The sequence below is a fragment of the Crocuta crocuta genome, unplaced genomic scaffold (assembly GCF_008692635.1).
Source record: "Crocuta crocuta isolate KB4526 unplaced genomic scaffold, BGI_CrCroc_1.0 scaffold299, whole genome shotgun sequence".
NCBI lineage: Eukaryota > Metazoa > Chordata > Mammalia > Carnivora > Hyaenidae > Crocuta > Crocuta crocuta.
This window is the reverse complement of record NW_027532747.1, coordinates 12,137,242-12,152,673: the sequence shown is the minus strand read 5'-3', so window position 1 is coordinate 12,152,673 and position 15,432 is coordinate 12,137,242. Positions and strand designations below refer to the sequence as shown.

At 46.1% G+C, this 15,432-nt stretch overlaps 1 protein-coding gene and 1 long non-coding RNA gene across 4 annotated transcripts in view; one reads left to right on the top strand and one right to left on the bottom strand.

The window, feature by feature from the left end:
• LOC144245476 (uncharacterized) overlaps nt 1-7,802 on the top strand; it is a 22,280-nt gene extending 14,478 nt beyond the window's left edge. The window contains exons 2-3 of the long non-coding RNA XR_013339263.1: nt 1,404-1,508; nt 7,508-7,802. This is a non-coding gene — a long non-coding RNA (uncharacterized LOC144245476). The remainder of the gene's footprint in view (nt 1-1,403; nt 1,509-7,507) is intronic.
• Nucleotides 1-11,812, bottom strand: part of FOXN3 (forkhead box N3) — a 235,549-nt gene extending 223,737 nt beyond the window's left edge. For 2 of the 3 annotated variants that reach the window (XM_077780862.1, XM_077780863.1), the window contains exon 1: nt 11,794-11,812. The gene's annotated coding sequence lies outside the window, so the exon portion shown is untranslated. The remainder of the gene's footprint in view (nt 1-11,793) is intronic. The other variant, XM_077780864.1, reaches the window with a different exon arrangement.
• Nucleotides 11,813-15,432: the final 3,620 nt, after the last annotated feature.

The window sequence follows — 15,432 nt, the reverse complement described above, 5'->3', positions numbered from 1 at the left end:
AAAATAAAAAGAATTACGATGCGGGCGAGACTTGCGAGGGGGAGAAGAGATTCCACTTGTCCCCAACTGCGGCGTCCTGGCGGGGCTCCCAGGGCAGTCCCCGGCCCTCCGCCAGCGCCCACCTGGAGCCCCGGGAGAGGAAAGGCACAAAGGCGCCGCAGCCTCCCGCCCCCGTGGCCGCTCCTCCCGTCGTCTGCCGGCGCGTGTCTGCCAGGGGAGGGAGGGTGGCCATTACGCACAGGCAAGCCAGAGGCCCGTTCTAAAGGCCACGCCGGTGGGGCCTCTCCAGTGGGGAAACGCTGGGCGCCGCGACCGACTTAGAAACCTCGAGCGAAAACCAGCCTTATCGCCTTCACATTTTGAGTTCCCGGGAACCCGACAGACAATTCGCAGGGCCACCCAGCGACCGGCGCGGCCATCACTCCAAGTCTTTGGGCTCCTCCAAAGAACGGCCACCCACTGCTAAAGCCACACCAACCAGCTGCCTTTGGAGAGGACGAAAGGAGAGTCCAACAGGACACCCTGGTGGTGACATAAATAAAAGTATGATTGCACACCACTCCCACGTAGCCATATCAGTAGGTGCCTCCACAGAGACGCCCAGGTGACAAGCCCCCCCCCCCACCTGAGCCCACCTGAGCCAACGGGCCGGCCATTTTGAGCTTTCCGAAAGCTGCAGAAAAACCAGTGAGCAGGGCGCGAGTGATCGCCCTCAGAAACCCCTGGAGTCTGCAGTCCCTTTAACCTAGCCAAAAGGGAGAGAAAACCCCAAGGGCTTCTGAGTATTTTGTTTTAAAAAATAATAATAATAATAAGGAAACCCCAATGGTTCTGGGAGTCATTCCTTTTTAACAAAGCTTCAAACTGGTGGGTGGCAAGTCTTCCCCAAAGATACTCCCCACAGGCCTTATGACTTACCAGTTCTATGGCAGATACCACCCAGGAGAGGATTCCAAGGTGGCCGCCCAGGGGAAGCCCGAGGTCATCCAGCCCCACCCCTTTGAATTACTGAGCACTTGATGGGACCTACCCAAACTCACCAAGCAAAAGGTGTAAGGTGAGAGAGACAAGCTAGATACATCTGCAGACTCACGCTAGAGACTCTTGAGCGTCAGAACTGGTGACGACAGCCCGGCTGAGCTCCAGGGAGGTGTAAGCGGCACCCTCCTTCAGCATAGCAGTTGAGGCTGCTGAATCCCCCATCAAAGCAACCAAGGCCAGAGACCTTTGTCCAAGCCCCTTGTCCACCCAGTGTGGAAGAAACATTGCCCGCCCTCCTCCTCTTCCATCATCAGGTCCCAGCCCTCCCCATGGCCAACCACACTCACACCAGAGCTAGAGATCTCTTTACAATAAGAAAAGTGGCATGTTCATTTTCCTTCCGGTCCTTTCTTTGTCCTCAGGGTTCAAGTACACGGAATATGTCATTCTGAAAATTCTCCCTGCAAGCCATTTAGCCTCCAGTGTCTGAACCAGCCATCCTACTGTGAACAAAACCTTTAAAACAGGTAAGACTTGGGGCAGGAGAAGGCCTCAGCAGGGGGTGGGGTAAGGTGAGATAAGCTGTCTTTTATTAGTCTGCCTTTCTTCTGCCTGTTTTCGGTTTCTTCCATTCTCGGACATACTGACCTGCCTCAGCTGATGATGGGGTTAACCTCCCAATAAACCCATCATTAAGGTGAAAATATCCCTAAGTCGACAATGCATCTAGTATACCTAACCCACCGGATATCACAGCTCAGCCTAGCTAAACTTGAACGTCCACAGAACACTTACATTAGCCTCAACTGGGCAAAATCATCTAATGCCAAGTGTTGAAATGGCTCATCTTAACTTACTGACTACTGTACCGGAGTGAAGAACAGAATGGTTGTATAGGTGCAGAATGGCTGTAGTGTTATCAGTTGTTTACCCCACTGACTGCGTGGCTGACTGCGAGCTGAGGCTTGTCGCAGCTCCCGGCATCCTGAGAGAGGATCGTATGATACATCGCTAGCTGGGGAAAAGATCCAAATTCAGAATCTGAAGTTTGGTTTCTACTGAATGTGTATCGCTCTCACGCCATCACAAAGTCGAAAAATTGTGTGTCGAGCTGTCGTTAAGTGAGGGACCATCTGTATCCCTTAATTTCTCTCTCCCATTACAAACGTGGCAAGAGGGGTCGCTCTCAAGAGGACGCGGTGGACCAGCACGGCCTGATGTGGAGAACAGACTACTCGTGTCTGTCTGCCTACCTGTCTGTCTGAGGGTTCCACGTATTTGCCAAAAGCCAAAGGAAGGCTTAGAGTGCCCTTTCCACTTCTTCATCCCGTAGAACCCCAGTTCTGGAACATGCTCCCTGACCAGAGGGTGCAGGGACCAAATTCTCTAGAACGACTCCATTTTCAATTCCCCTCTTGAACTTTTCAAACAGTCACCTTGTGCCCTAGACCCTGAGAAGTCTCCCAAAACTGGGTGGAACTGTCGAAAGCATTGTTCTATAAATACGTTTGACAGCAGAATCCTCTGTGTGCCCTGGACCTCACTTTGGGCAACATTCATTTCCTGGCTGGGGACCTGCTGGGACCTTTCTGACAGTGCCTTCTGGGCATGGGCCTGAGGCATACATGTATCTGGAGCAGGAAGACCTGGACCCCAGCGCCAAGTGTCGCTCCTCCCCCCTCCCCTCCGTCCGTGTGGCGCTTCAGGCCCCTCCTGCCTGCAGAGCGCCCCTCCCCTTGATGTTTTGTTCTCTCTCCTGCAGCACGCTGCTCTGCCCTCTCCCCATCACTGGCTCTTTGGCCAACATGATTATTTATGGAATAGTTCAGGGTGAAGCCCCCCAATCCTCCTTGAGGCAGCAGCACCGGAAGAGATGAGCCGTGAGAGGACATGGCGGGTGAGAAGACTGGGGACTTTGATATATGAGGAGGGGTCTGAGACAGGCGGGCAAAGACGAGTGTCCTGGTCAGCGATCCTTCAAACTGACTCCAGCCAAGAAGATACATGAGCAGGAGCCCAGGGCGGCCCAGGGCAGGCAGCGCGGCTGGGCTTCTCAGAACCGGGGCGTCCCCAGGCAGTTTCTCTCCCCTCCCTCTCCTTCCCTCTGAGACCACACGACCTTTCCTACTTCCCTCTGCGTATCTGTTCCACTCTTGTGCCTACAGGTTGGCTTCCTCTGCTTGCTTATGACCGCGTGTGGCTGCTGGCCCCAAGTCCAAATAACCTTTTGACCTTCAGCACCCACCACCTTCTGACTGCCTCTGTCTTCCACTACAAGGTTTAATTCTCAGGGAAATAACCTGATTGACTGAGCCTGACTTAGGAGACTCCTCCTTTCTTGCCACCCCCTCCTAATAGCTGAGGCCAGGGGCATGGTGGAATCTTTGGGCAACAGAGGACTGGGGGTGACTTTGGGAGGAGGATATCTAATAAAGATGGGTTTGTGTTGGACCTGCGGAAATGGGGAAGGCTCATTCTAGAGCTGAGCTTTTCTGTTACGGATACCCAGGAAGCCACAACCTAATGGACCAGACTCTTCTAGGATGGGTCCCAGACATTCTAAGAAGGCCCTACAGCAGAAACCGCTGTTCCATGTTGGAGAAATAAATGGCACGTATAGATTTATCAAATATGACTTGATTGTATTAGAAGATGCATTTCTTCCTTGAACAAATATTTACTGACTGCCTACCATGTCCATAGCATTGTGTTAGGTGCCAGAGATGCAAGGGTTTTGTTCCTTATGGAGCATGAGTATTAGTGGATAAGAGTGGGAACATCGTATGACAAAACCCCTCGAATGGTAAGATGAGCAGTTTCTATGCACAAATTCAAAGGGCAAGAAGAACTCATGGAATATTTTTGAGTGCGGAAGTTATACTATCAGAAATATGCTTGAAAAGAAGAATGGCTTGGAACTAGTAGATAAATAAGTCCCAGAGAACTAACACAGTACAGTGATTACTGACAAGAAACGTGTATTATGAACATAAACTAACGGACTAGATTTTAACTGTTCTCAACACTAGAAGAAATGGTAACAATGTGACACCACAGAGGTATTAGCTAATGCCACAGTGGCAATCATACTTTAATGTAAATATATCAAATCTATTATGTTAGACACCTTAAAGCTACACACAACGTTGTATGTCAAGTATATCTCAATTTTTAAAAAAGAAAAAGAAGAAAATGGAATTGTGGATATAAGATATGTTTTGGGCGAGGAATGAAACAAAATGAAAGACCCAAAGCACACAGAAGTACTGAGAAAGCAATGCCAGAATCCATACAAAAGGGAATAAAGATTGTTTTTTTAAATGTGTTTTTGAAGATTATAAAACATTTATAGTATTCCCCTACGAGCGGGAGCGTTGTGGGGTAATTTTCTTGGCCTGCTTCTTTCTGTTTTTTTTTTTAAAAAAAAAATTTTAAACATTTATTTATCATTGAGAGACAGAAAGAGACAGAGCATGAGCAGGGGAGGGGCAGAGAGAGGGGGAGACACAGAATCAGAAGCAGGCTCCAGGCTGCAAGCTGTCAGCACAGAGCCCGACGCAGGGCTCCAACTCACAAACCATGAGATCATGACCTCAGCCGAAGTCGGACGCTCAACTGACAGAGCCGCCCAGGCGCCCCTTGGTCTGCTTCTTTCATGCATGTCTATTATATTCCATATTCTCTACAATGAGCACCCATTATATTTACAATGTTCTAATGATAAGAGGGGAGGATCCCATTAGAGCGGTGGTCCAAAACCTTGAGTGTACACCAAAATTACCTGTAAGACTTATTAAAATGCAGCTTGCTGGCCCGCACCCCTGGAGTTTGTGATTCAGTGGGTCTGGGCTGTGGCCTGAGGATTCACATCTCTAACAAGCTCCCAGGGATGCTGCTGCTGGAGGTTGAGGGGCCACACTCTGAGAGTTAGAGAACGGTCAGCAAGACTGGAAAAAATGAACATAGGAAAGCCTTCAAAGGAAAATCCAGGAGGATTTGTCAAATACCAGAAAAGAGAAGATTATGGTCAAAGAAAACCCCTTAACCATGGGTTGACTAAGTCTCTTTGAGATAATATATGAGTATGCTGTTTGTAACGGTAAAAAAAAAAAAAAAAGGAAAGAAAGAAAAGAAAAAAAAAAGCTGCCCACTTCCTTCCCTTGGGCGCAAAAGTAAAAGAGACCCAACATGCCAGCTGGAAGGCCCTCCACTCTTGGAGAGTTTCAAGGATCGGTCCAGGGTCTTGGCGCTCATTCTTCATCCTCTCTTGGGTTTTCCTCCTGTGCATTCTGTGTGTGTTTACATGACAGGTTCTGAAGGGTGTAGCCTGGGAAAAGGCTTCTTCGAATTTCTCCAGCAGGGAATAAAGCCAGGAGGCTTATTTGAGGAGGGAGGGAGGGAGGGATGTGTCGTAAGGCAAAGTACAGCCAAACCGGTGGAGTGAAGTTCATTAGTTCAGGTCCCCTGCTCTCCCCCAACCTAAGCTCATCAAGGCACCTGCTGGAGGCAGCATGGAAACACAGAGCCTGTCACCTCCTCTTTGAGCACAAACACAAGTGTGAGGGAATGATCCAGAATTCAGATTTAGCCAATTCATTCACTGAACAAGTATGTGTGAAGCATCCATCTACTCTATGCCCAGTCCTGTGTGGAGAGGACTGGGAAGGAACCTGGAAAGATAAGAGGTGTCGCTCTTGCCCTCAAGGATCTAGGAGACCTGGGGAACATTTATGAAGTGACTACAGGTAAATATATACACACACATGCATACACACACACAGAGCAAAATACCACGGCCAGAGGTGTTATAGCCTAATGGCTAGCATAACAACCTGGGACTATGTTCATATTCTCACTTCCCTACTTACTAGCTGGCTGACCTTAGTCAAAGTACTTAACTTCTTTCTCTCCACCTAGTTTCTTCATCTTTTTTTAAAAAATTTTTTATAGTTTTATTTTTATTTTATTTTGAGACAGANGAAAAACCCACCTCACAGGATTCTCATGAAGATCAAATGAATTAATATTTGTAAAACACATATAACGGTGCCCTGGCACTTAGCACTGTTTTTTGTTAAGTAAATAAATCAAAAGGAAAATATTGACACATTTGACTGCATACCAATTTAAAATCTGCGTGCAGTGCCAGGGTCATAAATCAAGTTAAAAGACAGATTAAAAAATGAGGAAATAGGTGCCATACACAGCTAAAGGGGTTAACATTTTAAATTTATAGCCCTTATAATCAAAGAGGGAAACAAAAAAAAGTATCACCCTCACGAGAAAAGGAGCAAATTAACCAAAAGAGAAACAAAAATGATCATGTACCCATGAAAAGAGGCTGCACCTCAGTAAAAACAAAGAAATGCAAATTAAAGCAATTGTGATACCTCATTTCACCTATCAGATTGGCAGAGGGTGAGAAAGAAAGATCATATGAACATTGGTGTGGGTGTCTGGAAGATTGTGACCTGGTTCTGTTGTTCAATTACAACTTAAATGAGCTCAGCCACTGACCCTAAATTTCCAACTTCTAAGAATTTGGCTGAGGGAGATACCATAGGAAGACTGTTAACGTGTCCACCAGACTGCCTACCCCCATGATCCAGTAAACTCCAAACAGTAACCCAATGCCTGACACACAAGGAAGACAGTCAGTACTTACTAAAAAACAAGCACTGGAATATGCAACATTGTATTCAGGGGGTTTGTTGGGACAGGGTTTTAAATCATGAAAACCTGGAAATTGCTGAAATAAGAGGCTACAGGCATATTATTAAATTCTGTGGGCCACCCTGGCCCCGGGCTCCCTGTGTTCCCTGCGATTTGCATTTTCCAGTCTTTTTTTTTTTTTAAGTTTATTTATTTATTTATTTTGAGAAGGGGGGAGGGGCAGAGAGAGAGGGAGACATAGAATCTGAAGCAGGTTCCAGGTTCTGAGCTGTGAGCACAGAGCCGGATGTAGGGCTGAACTCAAGAGCCACGAGATGACGACCTGAGCTGAAGTCCAACATGTAACCAACTGAGCCCGAGGCGCCCCACATCTTCCAGCCATTTTAAGCAGAGCCTTCCTCATTCGGAACCACTTTCACGTTCTCATATGCTATGTGTGTGAAACAACTGGCAAACATTTCATAAAGTAAGAGTTTGGGGGAAAAGAAATACATCGGCAAAGCTTTCCACCAAGTTAAAGTATTTTGTGATCTTTTCAATCACAAGGGACAAAATGATTCCTTTCTGAAAAGGCTGGTGCTCTGAGCAAACAGGAGAATTGCTAAGTATAACACACATCATACCCCGTGTTATGGGGTCTTTTGTCTGGTTGTATGAAGGCTTTCAATTTATAGGTTTTCAGTATCCAACTTTCACTACAAACTCTTAACAAAGGTCCAAAGATAGGGGAAAATACTCTCAAGAATTTGTGGAGGAGGGGGAAAATTGACTCTCTATTTTCCCATTGATTCTCTATAGCAATTTGTGCTTATAAAAGACCAGATGTGGTTACATCTTTTTTTTTTTTTTCCAGATCTGATAGAAAAATCTGTGTCCGGCTGAGGCACTCCACGTGGCCAGAATTACTTCTGCCTCTCCTGCCCTTCCAAGGGAGACTTGGGCAGTCTGAAGCTTGCCCTAGAAAAGGCTGCCCCTCTATGCTCTTGAACTCCATTTATCTATAGTTGATGGTCATTACTCACGGAAGTTATGTTCTATAAAGTCTCCACAAACAATGAATTCACAAATACTGAACTATTGCTCCTAGGGGAAACACACGGTCAGGTTCCTGCGAGCTGCTGGTGACAGCATTTTCGTTAACTGATGAATATATAACCACAGCCTACTTCCGTTTAAAGACACCTTATTTAATACGTATCGTTGATTCATAAACACGGAATTCACAGCCAACAGCGCTATAATTCATGTCTGAACAAAGATTCTCTAACAAGGCTTCTGTATTTTCTCCACAAGGCACTCAGCCTTCATGCACTCAGGACACTGAACAACACTTCAGCCCTACGATTAGGGCTTAAAAGAAAAGTCACGGGGAGAAAAGGCAGAAAAACCTATAGCACAAGATAGACTTCAGAACAGATACTTGTTTATGGTATGAGAGCTGAAACAAGGAGTCAGAGCGTCACTTTGTGAGAAGGAATCCGGGAATGTGCGCATTGGGCGATTCAGATGTTTGGCCATTCTGCCAAAATGTCCATAAGTGAGCATAAAAGCACCATGAGCATTTTTTTAATTTTGGGGATTACAAATAATTTTTAGCAAGGATGTGAATTTGCAAATATGGAATACATGAATAATGATCAACTGTATTTAACAAACACTTAACATAGCACGTACTGGGTGCCAGGCAGTGTTCTCAGGCTTTGCAAATATTCCCTCATTTCAGCCTCACATTAACCATGTGAGGTATAGATACTATTAGTAAGGCCATCTTATTAAAGAGGAACTTGAGGCACCAAGAGGTTTAGCCACCTGCCCAAGGCCACACAGCTGGTAAGTGGTGGGGCTGGGATTTGAACCCACACAGACTGGCTCCAGAGTTTGGAGTCAGGTTCCAGGAAGAAACCAAGGAAAGCTTCAGGTCAGTCCACAGCATTTAAATTTTTCTTGGAGAACCCCCTGGGGGTCAAGGGCATTAATGATAAGAGTGGTGGGATTCAAGAGAGGAAAAATTGTGAGCAAGAAATAAAGGAGATGGAAGGGAGAGGGACTTTTGAAGAGAATGAAAAGGCACTACTTACCAAGAGCCAAAATTCAGCTTCTTTGTCATAATCAATACAGTATGGTATACCTTTGTAATAAAAAATAAATCAACTAGATACTGAGCATCGAACAAATTATAAGTGCCCAGAGAGGCAAGGACCCTGTCTTCTACCTCTCTTCTGCTCATAGCATGTGGCATAGGTGTAATCAAAAATATTGATCATTTAGGGGAAAAAAATGCTTCTTTTTATTGCTCTCTCAAGCTGGTATCTAGTAAGTACACAGATTAGTCAAAGAAAAGTAGCATGATCAACCTTTTCCTCCTCCAAAGTTTTGAAGAGCTTTAATTGTTTTCCTGTCTTTACTGAGTACACCAAGTACCACAGTCTCTTACGTTTCAGTTTCTAAGTCCTGCCAAAGGCTTAACCATGCCAAAAAATAACTTCTCTCATTTTACTTTTTCAGAAGGATGTGAAAGAAGCCATTAATTCCTCTCTTTAAGATTGTCTCTTTAAAACAAAAGCAAAAGCTACAAATTTGATGATGTCCCTGGGAAACATTGCAGAGATTAACATATCACCAATATATTTCCCTGCTGTACGAAATTCTTTGGGGGAGGGGGGGTGATTAGCAACTTTTCAACATATTATGACTGCCAAACCTGAAGTCTGTTATTCTCTATCAGATAGTGTGGTTCACCAACGCTTTCTGCTTTGAAACCCCCACTCCTTCCCAAAATAATCTCTCATATGCCTTTAATATTTTGATTCAGGTGCAAGCAAAACATGCCCATAAATTGTGAGGAATGAGTACATGTGAGCGCTCAGGTCTCATAAGGGGTGGGGGCTGGGAAGGAAGTGGCCAAATGGATTGCTGTCTCTCTGTGGGTGCACCAATAGCACCTAATTCCTCTGAGCTCAAAGACACGTGACTATCCCTGGCTTCAAAGATTTGGCCCCCAAACAACCAGGCATCCTTTTTAAGTTGGCATTTCTTCCAGAGAGGAATACTGAACATCTTTCCTACATGCCTCACACAGTGCTAGGCCAGCTGTCTAACAATATGGATCCCGGAAGGGGGTGCTGCCCACGATGGTGATGGCAGCCATGAGTGCCTGTTGCTCATAGGAAACGTCAAAGGGACCTTGGAACAGAGGCCCAGGCCATTGGCTGAGATCTCCCCGGGCAAGCTTCCACGCACCTTGTTGCCAGCAGAGGCTACCCAAGGACCAAGGTGGGCACGCCACAGTGTCCTGGACTTCGGGATGGAGTCCAGTCCCAGAGAGTGGATGTCAGAGCTCTCTGGAGGCTGCCCAGGCCAGGTTCAAAGGGAGGGATGAACCTCATGACATCCGCTCCTAAGAAATCCCACCTGCTACTGGCATGCCCGGGCTCTTCCTCACATACCAGCCTCCCAGGCAAGTCTCCAAAGGCCCGGTAGGCAGGGAGCTGCCACAGTTTGCTTTCTCTCAGTGATCTGGACTGGGAAGACACTGAGTTGAGGAAGAAATCATGGCCCTTCCCCAAGGTCTGGACCCCCAGATGGCTGTGATCCCAAAAGGTCACCTTACCCACCCCTTTGTAGGAAAAACATGGTTTTCTTTGGCCCTGGGAACCTGGCCTGGCAGATTTTCTGGAGTCAGTTGTTTCATCCACACCCACACACATCATATTGATGTTCAGGACTGTAAAAATGCAAACCCGCTCCGAAACACACTTCACCCTCCAAACTCCAACGACGACCCCTGGTCAGAAATGCCCGCCACTATGTGAGTGCCCGGTGCCGCTGCTGAACGGCGACCGCCCAGCTCGCCGCTTCTGAACAAGTTGAATATCAAACCAAGCACAAAGGGAATAATACACAGCAGTTGCTGGAAAAAAAGCTCACTCCATCCACTTCATTCTCTGCGGCAGACACAACTGAAAGATTTTTTTTTTTAATCCATGAAAAACTTCTCATTTAAGCTTGGGGTGCAAAAGGCATCTGAAATGTGAGAGTCCCTGGACCAGCCCCGGGAGAGAAAGGAAAGGTTTCAATGAAATATAAAAGCAACGCAGACCTGAAGGGGAGCAGGCTGCCCCACATGAAGGCAGCCAACTGCCAAACTGTCATTTTGCTCGGCGGCTGAACAGAAGGCTCCAGTAATGACAACCACAAAACGCATTTAAAGTCTGAAAAGGTGACTAATGAGCTCATTCATGCTAGCTATAAATTATTCACTACAACACTGATCCCACTCAAGACAAACAGTAAAGTAAACTTTAAACACAGACATCGCCAGCCTCCGAAGGAGGGCAAGTTATGTCTGTAAAACTTTTCACAATGAGAGGGATACTGGGCTCTCCTTCGTCCATTATCACATTCATTCTTCTGTTTACTTTTTTTTTTTACTGCCTTTAATCAAGTTTAAGCAGACACAGCTGTTACACATTTATTTCTCTGTTGAGTTTTTTTTCCATTAGTTATTACGAGCAATCATGAGGCTCTAAAAATAGCAGCAAATTATATTCTCTAGAAATTGAAGGCTGACCTTAAAATGAAGCCCAGGTCTTCAGAAAGAATATTCATATGCACATGTTGGGTGAGTGGCGGCTCTGCACAAAAGCGAAACAAAAGTACAAAGCTTTTTCCACTCTTGGAGAGGTTTTCAATTTGCTTCCAAATCTCCCTTTGGCTCTGGTGGAAATGGGGTTGCTTCAAAACCTTACAATACAGAACCTGCTTCCAGGGGTCACGTTGGGGTGGAGATTTTCATGAAAACTCACCATCTTAACAGAATAAGAGTTCTCATTTAGACTTTTCGTTACAGAGAAACCCGGCAACAGGTTTGTTGAAAACCCACCATGTTGTTCCAATCTCCTCTGTTCAGTTTCCTGTTTAATATTAAATACAGAGTTTTAGCTCTTCTGTTTTTCTAGACTGTGCTATATTTGCTACTACTGTCACTACGGAAAGCATTATGACTGTGGAGACATAGTTGCATGTTTCTCGAACCTTCTTTTGTAATCTTAGGGTCTATTTCCAAGACATGGTCAGCGTTAAGAGTTTCAAACCTGCCTTAGTAAATTTTTTAAAAATAGTCCCCAAATAAGTACTTACATTAGCTCTTGGTCAGATCGCTGAACATTCTGTATTTTTAAACTGCTTTGAATGCTTTGAAAAGGAGCCACAGAAAAGCCACAGAAAACACTCATATTCAAATCCCGCCAGATGGAGGTTCTGACTAACCAAAAGTGAAAGCAGAGAGGTCGGAGGCTGAGATGTACCCTGTGCACACCTCGAGATTACAGGAAAAAGTGAATGGTTTGGGGCCTGGGGAATCTTGCATAACGTATGAGAAATAATGCAAGGAAGGCAAACGGAGACTGGAGGGGGGGCAGGGGGGCGGGGGGCCTTTAACTTCAACCCCAGACCAGGCTGAGCTCTGTGTCCATTTAAGGAAAATCTTTCACATTGTTTTCAGTTTCTTGCACAAGAACTAAAGGCTTGTCCAGCCATTTCTGTTGTCTGAAATGCAAAGCGATTTTTCTTTTAAGTAGAGAAAGAGGAGCCTTGCATATTTATAGCAAAGTACTTTGCCACCTACTGACCCAGTGTGGTTGGTCTTCATGTGTTCGGCATGTTTTTGCTTAGAAGCCATTCTTTTGGTCCTCTGTGCAAGAGATCTTGCAGTTTTGTTTTGGTTTTGGTTTTGGTTGTTTTAATCAAACAATGTATAAAAACTTAATTCCAACCAAAGAAATAGAAAAGCCCGACATGGCATTCCATTGAAGACTCGGCTGCCCCACAGACCTCCACTAACTCAATTCCTGTCATCTCTCTGTAGAGGTGGGGGCAACAGAGTGCTTTGAAATCCAGCCACACATTGGTCCTTCCCTGGTAATGCGTCTGACATACAGAGACTGCCTCTCGCCTTCACTGGTGGGTAACCTGGCTGGTCCGCAACGCTCTAACACCACCACCCTACTCTGTTTTCCCGAGGATGACCCAAGGTAATGTTAACTCTGCCTGGGGATCTGCAAGGTGCTGCACCCACAACTGGGTACCAAGTACCCCATTACTGTAATCCAAAGAGTTCTGAGACACGCGTAGCAACACCAGGCTTCTGATTCTCTAGAAGCTTTGCCTACGCAATTTCTTCTTTATTCCATCACTTTTATGAGACAGGTACCACCATCCCCTCAGATGGGGATACTGAGCTTAAAGAAATGAAGGCCATTTGCCAGTGGCGCTTGTAGAGGTGAACTGAAAAGGTACGACCCCACATGTTTTGGCCATCCTTGTAACCGCCACATTCTCTAACCTGTTTATACCATCCATACCCAATTTCCAAGATCACAGAAATTTAACGTTATGCTTACAATCTATCTCCTGGGCTTCTTTGTCAAGAACTTAGGGGATTGTTTGATCTGGGTTTTTTTGTGTAGCCCTTTTCAAATGAGCCACGAAGCACGTCGCTCCTTCTCCCACACCCAGCTCCTGACACTCCCACGGAACGTGGCCACCATTCACCGAAAAGACAAACGTATCTACAAAATACCCAAATACCCAGGGCGGTGGTCATACACCAGCACTGTGCTCGAATATGAATCGTAACACACAGCGATTGTGAAAACAGCAACAACAAATGACTCGTGACAGCGACAACTCCAGAGGCCAGGCCTGAAACTCCAGGCCTATCCCCATCTCTCGCTTGGACGGACCCTCAGAAGGAACAAGCACTCTGAAGGTGCCCGTTATGCAACTCACAGAACAATCTACTCTGTCTCCAATCCTCTCCCTCTCCCTCCCCCAATCCAACAGATGAACTTTTTCTCAATATCCCACAACCACTGGGGGCAAGATCTGATAGTGTCACTTCAAGCTAATGCTTCCAGAGCACGGATATTTCACTAGAAACCATTTCTGAACTCTTTCTTTTGCACTTTGCCCACTAAGTGAGGTAGTTACTGCCTGCCAGTTTAGAAACACCACTGCCCACCACACCAGAACCATCTTCCAAAAGTTCAGTTACAGAGAATTAGATCAAGACACCAATAAACTTCAGGCAACTCTATAAACACAATCAAGAATCAGCAAGCCATAATGAACATACACTGACTACATGACTAATCAGATCAACTTTTCCCCATAGATCCCGGACAGAAGGGCTAATCCCCTACCAGGGCAGCCCTACGCCCCATAGGTGCGCCAGATGGGGAACAGACCGCCTCACACAGCTCACTACCAGCTCCGGCACCCAAGTCATCCTCACATACATGGTGTTCCCACAGGGCTTCGGGTATCAAGGCCGAGGATTTCATTCCACCATAAACCAGCCCCATATGCTTCCTTGAAAGTTTTCCGAGTGCCACAACTGGAATCTTGTCTCAAGACGAGCCAAAGGCTCTGCAAACAGTGGATGAAGGAGAAAGCTGGGGTCTGTGGTTTCAATCCCGAGAAACCCTCAGCTATCACAGAGATCCGATTGCACCGCCATTTGGAGTCTCCCTGGCTTGTGCCAACACCAGCTCCCTCTGGATCCAAATCCAATCTCTCTCAGCTTCCTTGTGGTACCAGCATCATCGCAAACCATTACCAATGGTTTTGGTAAAAAAAAAAAAAAAAAAAAGGCCCCTCCCACACCTTCCCGGATCTCCTGTGAACAAACAGCCAAGCTGGGTTTGCTGCACAAAAGCTACGCTTACTAAGTCAGGGCCAGTTTTATCTGCCATTTTCTAGGGCTCCTCCCTCATATCCTCCACAGCTCATTTTCTAGATCAACATGGACAACTCATGAGTAGGGAGAAAGTCACTAAGGCTGACTGCCCTGACTTATCATTTAATCTACACAGAACTATGTATTTACTCATTACAGTCTTGGCTTGACAGCACTGGCCAGAAAAGATTTTGTTTATTCATTACAAAAGCCAATTAATGTAAAGAGGAAATAAAATCTTAAAGGGTACCCTTGGGAAGGACTTTACTAACGGTGTCGGACGAGCCCCTAATTGAACGAGGCAAATGAAGCCCAAAGAAGTGAAGTGATTGAGGGCCACAGGTCAGAATGCGCACTGGTAGTTTCCATGCCAGCGTTCCACAGCGCCCCAAACCTTCAGTCCTGCACTGTGCATGGGACTGACCCCATTGTCAGCTTCAGAGGGGATGGTGGGCATTGAAGAACAGGAGGGCCCAGCCCGGACCCAGTGCACAGGCCAACACTTCCCTCTGTCATCGCGACACTCGAAGTCGCTCTTCTGTTATTTGCAGACAAAAGCACCCCGGCAGATACCCACGCAGAGTTAGTGGCAACGCCAGTTTCCCTGTGCGCAGGTATCTCCCGTACAGGAGAGCCTTTCACGTTTCAAAATAGATAAAACCATATTTTGACAAATTTAGTGGCTGGACCTGATAAGGATCAAAAGATTGGGGGAAACATAGGAAATTAAACAGTATCACTGAGCTCTTTAAAAAGTATGGCTGAATGTGTAACTGGGGCCGTATTAACAGAGTTATTATTGATGAATGAAGAATTCATGAATGGAGACAACTGTAGAGAATTCATTGCTAATGAGGGAGGGCAGTTCTATTTACAACTTGAGGTAAAACCTGACTCCCACTCAGGGCTGGGAGTTGGACCCAGAGCTGGGCCCATTCCTAATTCCCAGGGGACAATGTCCCCTTTTCTACCTCCAAGTGTCTAGCTCCAAATCGATGCAATGGAGGGAGGGGTGATGTGGTCTCGATGGCTAAGTTTAC